The sequence below is a fragment of the Gregarina niphandrodes genome (assembly GCF_000223845.1).
Source record: "Gregarina niphandrodes unplaced genomic scaffold scaffold00105, whole genome shotgun sequence".
Classification (NCBI taxonomy): Eukaryota; Apicomplexa; class Conoidasida; order Eugregarinorida; family Gregarinidae; genus Gregarina; species Gregarina niphandrodes.
The window spans coordinates 1-432 of record NW_011645870.1 but is presented as its reverse complement, the minus strand read 5'-3'; positions in this window follow the sequence as shown (position 1 = coordinate 432).

Sequence of the window (432 nt, the reverse complement as noted above, 5' to 3'; positions counted from 1 at the left end):
ACATAAGTTCGTCATAGCACGCCAACGGAACCCTGAGGTCATCATCGGATGGGACGTCATGCGAGACGTTGGACTGGCGCTCCAGCGTGCCAGTGCCATTTCCGATTCGCTCCGGATTACAACGCCCCAGGCGAAGGTCGATGGTAGAATTCCTCGAAGCGACCCGGGTTCGATTCCAGGCAAACGCAAAACCGGATAGTGTCAGCCTGTTAGAGGCTGCGCAGAGACCTAGAGTGCTAATAAACCACCGGCCCGCACAGACAGAAAGACAGCACTAGTAACCGACTAGAAAATCTGCGACAACCTAGAAAAGGTGGTTCGAGTCCCACAGGCGAAACAGACGCAGTTCAATTGCAAAAAGCCACCCCAGCTATCGAGGGGTGCAAGGAAGCCGCACACGTGAAAAGCTTCTCAATACGCAGAGCAACACGC